The 4,044-nt window shown below is 47.9% G+C and overlaps 1 long non-coding RNA gene across 1 annotated transcript; it reads left to right on the forward strand.

Moving 5' to 3' along the window:
- Positions 1–309: 309 nt before the first annotated feature.
- Positions 310–2,816, forward strand: LOC124969584 (uncharacterized). The gene is made up of 3 exons (XR_007105990.1): positions 310–536; positions 1,889–1,968; positions 2,584–2,816. It is a non-coding gene; the product is annotated as an uncharacterized LOC124969584 (long non-coding RNA).
- The last annotated feature ends 1,228 nt before the right edge of the window (positions 2,817–4,044 follow it).

Genomic DNA, 4,044 nt, shown 5'->3' on the forward strand with positions numbered 1-4,044 from the left:
GTTCCCGTGCTCCCCGCTGGTGGGCAGGTCTGAGGCCGCGGTTTCCAAGCTCAGTCCAGCCGTCGGAGTCACTCCTGCGCCCCCAGCGCCAGGTTGCAGCCCCACAGGTGTTGGCTTCGGTGAACCTGAGAAAGTCGGGGACCACCCTGGGGATGTTGCAGAGCTGGGATCTTCCAAGAGACTGAGGCAGCTGGAAGATTTCCCCTGCAAACCCCATGCTTGCCATACAGGTAGAAAGATTTTAGACATGTCACTCAGGAACAGGATGAGTTTATTACAAGGGATGGGAAAGGGGAAGGGAAACACTCTCAAGGCAGAAAACGGGTCCTCTGTTAGGAAGAACATGACACAGGCAATGCCTTTTGAAACGTATCCTCCATCTTAGAACAGAGTCTCCCCATGGTCTCTCCGACTCAGCCTGACCTAAACCCAGACAATACTCCATTATCATGCAAAGCAGAGAAGCTGGTATCTGGAACTGGAATCCTGAAAACATCTGGTTTGGCATGGAACAGTGACCACCTCAAAAAATACAGGTGACACCACAAGGACCCTTCCCTGACAACCTCCTAGCAACAGACTAACCACGAAAATTCCCCACTCCCTCATGCCCCCGTAGCTAGCCCACGCTCAGCGTCCACGGAGATGAGTCTGTCTCCTCTGCGCCCCGCTCCGCAGGTTTGACCCTGTTAGAAATGATGAGGTCCTGCAAGAAATCAAACCTGGGCTCTGAAGTGGGTCAGCAAGGGGAATGTACTTCTGCAGAGAGGTGCGACCCCCCCAGGGAACCCTGGGCAAGCACACCTGGGCGGGCAGCCACCACCAGTCACCCCTAAGGAGGGACTGCCCCTTGCTCCTGATGGGAAGAGGTGGGGCAGGGTACAACCTACCAATTAGCTAACAAAATCGGTATGGGCAAAAGGGAAGAGCTACAATTGTGATTGGGTAGTTATTAGGGAGCTTAAAAATGGCGCCGCTATGGTCACATGACTCCCTGATTTAAAGATGGCCGTGCTCTTAATCACATGACTCTTAGTCTCAAGATGGCTTCCTTCTGACCACATGTTCCCTAACTTAAGATGGTTCCATTGTACAGTGAAACTTGAGTTATAGTAACCATGTTTGTTACCAAAAAAATAACTGGGCAGGACGCAAACCTCATGGTTCATCTCAGCTCTTTATTCAGGGGGATGAAATGGCTCTTTGTGGACCCACTCTCCCGGTGGAAAATGAGTCACTGAACAAAGAAAGGGACTCGGTTTATATAGGTTATTTTTGGGGGGGGTGGTCTAGTGAACATATATTGAAATGGAATAATAACCAAAGTAACGTCATTTTGTTCTGGCCTGACTCCATGGTGTGCTTGCTTGTCATGTGTTCCTTTCATCCTCCTGAAGCTGCATCTGTGTTGACAGTACAGTGGGATCTTCCCACACCCCTGACTGTGGCCCTGATGTGTAACAAAATTGACTCTGAAAAGTGCAATCAAAACTATTCTCTCATGTAATCAAAATAACTGTCTCTACAAGGTCTTTCTGACCTACATGTGCCTCAGTTGTCCTTGTGGTTTTTGTGAATTTTGCCTTTATAAACTCTGTACTTTCAAAATTTGAGGCTGGGAGTTCTTTGAGGTGTTAGCCTGCTCCCAGCTGCCACTTGCCTGGCATGCTTGTTATAGGACCCTTTTTTCCCTGTCAATTTGGCTCAATATGCGTGGTGGTTTGTAATTTTCCCGCACCCCAAAACATTTTGAGGCCCCAGCAAGATTCTCATTGACGGGTGGGCGACCTCTACTCACCACTGACCTGAAAATTCCTGCGAGGTGGGAAAGACTGTAAGAGGCAGGAGCCCTTGCTCCTGGGGAAGGCCCCTGAGACAGGTTCTTCAGTTCCAGGTCTGCAGAGCCCGCCCCAGGACTGAGCTGAATTCTCTGAGAGGCTCTTGTTTCTGCACCCCCCGGGCACGCAAGTAAGTCTGTTTCTGGCGGAGCCTTTTCTGGGACTCTGAGGAAGGCTGGATGCAGCACTACTTCCCAAGTCCTGGTCTGTGGCAAGACGTTGCCCAGGCGCTTGGGTCAGGTATCAGGAGTGGCCACTTGTCATTGTCTTTGGTGTCTCACCTGTTCTGTGTTTGTTCGTCTTTTTCTGTTTTTTCTTTTGCTCTTTATTGTGGACGTGGGTCAAGCTCCTTCATGTTCACCATGTAATGGTTGCATGACTGAATATGTTCTGGGTACTTTTCCTAAAAATGTCTCTGTTGAGGTCTTTGTCCTGTCTGCTCCTTCCGAGGAAATGGAGCTGGACCGTCCTCTGAGCTCATTTTGGTTTAGTGGTGACCAGACGCCTGTGGGGTCCTTGCCTTTCCCTGCAGGGAGTGTTCCTCTGCCCCGGTCGCCCGTGCTGCGTGAGCAGTGCTCACCCCTTTCTGGGGTTACACTGACAGTTCCAGGAAACTCCTCCTCTTTGTCTTTTGTTAGTTTTGTTCTCTGACCCTGTAAATTCTGTCCTCTGGGTTTATCTGTTATTTGTCCTGTCACTTGTCTGCAGACTTCCCAATTGTCCCTCTTTCCTTCCCCTGCTGCAGCGCCCGACCCCAGCGGCCCCGGGCTGTGGAGGCCACCCTGGCACCTCGTGCTGGGCTTGGGGTCTTGGTTGCCCTGCCAAAGCCTACCACCAAGGACCGAGCGCCCCGGGCACGGTGGCTGCTCCTCTGAGGGAGGCACCCAACCTGGCAGCAGCACTGGGTAAGGGGCGGCATCCTAGGCCAGCAACTGGGAGGGTCGTCCAGGACAAACGCTCACCAAGCTGCCTGCCGCCGAAGCCGGCCTGGGCCACCATCCAGGGCCAGCTGACTGAAAGCTTCCTGGACTGTAAGAAATGGCCAAAGAGAACGTGGCCTCTCCCCTGCCTTCCAGTCCTTTTTGCCCCCAGAGGGTAGAGGCTGCTGACCACAAGGATGTGGCAATAGGTTCCAGCACTGTTAGTTTATGACCTGGGGATGAGAATAATTTCCTCTTTTAAGATCTGACAGGACATCCCATTTGGCTAGAGGCTATTCATCACGGGGGTAAAACCAGTTCTTGCTGCGATAGTATCCCTTTGCTGTCCAACCCTCTCCCGGGATGAAACTGGTTGTGTAATTAAATGCACAGATAGCATTCAGAAGATCCGTTTCAGAATATAAATTTAAGAAAGGGTCCAAAAGTTTCCACTGCATTTCAGTTAAAATACTGTCGGTTGCATAAAGTATTTCATCTTATTAAAATAATTTGTCTAAATTTAAAATTTAATAAAGATTGTTTTCAAATTGTAAGTTTAAAAGGAGAGAAAAGAGAAGAAGGTTTATAAAGGGAGACAGTTTTAAGAAGGATTGTGATGGGAAATTAGATGTAAGTCTTGTGTTAAAAGAAAAGGTTTGTGTAAGTTAAGTTTTGTGCAAGTGAAAGAGGGTCTGAGTAAGTGTTGAAAAGAAGTTCTGAGTAAGTGACAGGAGGGTCTGATTAAGTAAAGGGTAAATTTCAAAAAGTTTGTGATTAAATTGGCTATAATTAGCACAGATTTATTTAAACTTTAATGTACTGATATGAAACAAAATCTAAAATATTAATATGCCCCTGTCAAGATACTTTTCTTGTATTTGTCAGGTTTTACTACTTAGGAAAACTGAGTCTTAAAGAAATTAAGGTGTGTTCCTACTTTAAAGTCTTAAACAAATAACTGTTATTTAGGTTGTAACAATATTGTTAACACCCAAAATATATGAGACTAGGTATATGTATGCATCTGAAAACTATATCTAAGCCTTGTCTAAGTGTTATGTAAAAGTTATGTGAAAAGACCTGTCTTTTATCTGTTTGCTTTGACTAGGACGGTGCAGATTTGGCAGCTTGGGGTTAACATGCTCAGAAGGGTGTATGGGTTGGGCACAGTGGGGTGACTGGTCTCTACCCCTTTGTCGACTTCTCTGAGGTCTTGGACCAGGCCCATCTTTTGTTCCTGGCTTTTAAACGCGTGGCAAGCCGTCCAAGCCGATTGGCAGGGAACC

This window comes from Sciurus carolinensis, chromosome 17, assembly GCF_902686445.1.
Source record: "Sciurus carolinensis chromosome 17, mSciCar1.2, whole genome shotgun sequence".
Lineage (NCBI taxonomy): Eukaryota > Metazoa > Chordata > Mammalia > Rodentia > Sciuridae > Sciurus > Sciurus carolinensis.